This window comes from Synchytrium microbalum (assembly GCF_006535985.1).
Source record: "Synchytrium microbalum strain JEL517 chromosome Unknown SmJEL517_scf0020, whole genome shotgun sequence".
In the NCBI taxonomy this organism is placed as follows: domain Eukaryota; kingdom Fungi; phylum Chytridiomycota; class Chytridiomycetes; order Synchytriales; family Synchytriaceae; genus Synchytrium; species Synchytrium microbalum.
The window spans coordinates 1-296 of NW_022158369.1; positions in this window are offsets into that span (position 1 = coordinate 1).

Here is a 296-nt window from a genome sequence, read left to right on the forward strand (position 1 = left end):
AAGTCAATGTAGAAGCCACGGGCGATGGAGCAGCAGAAGTCACTGTGCTTGCTACTGGGCTTCGAGCAGCTGAAGTCAACGTGGAAGCCACAAGAGATGGAGCAGCAGAGGTCAATGTGCTCGCTACTGGGCTTGGAGCCGCAGAAGTCAATGTAGAAGCCACGGGCGATGGAGCAGCAGAAGTCACTGTGCTTGCTACTGGGCTTCGAGCAGCTGAAGTCAACGTGGAAGCCACAAGAGATGGAGCAGCAGAGGTCAATGTGCTTGCTACTGCGCTTGGAGCCGCAGAAGTCAAT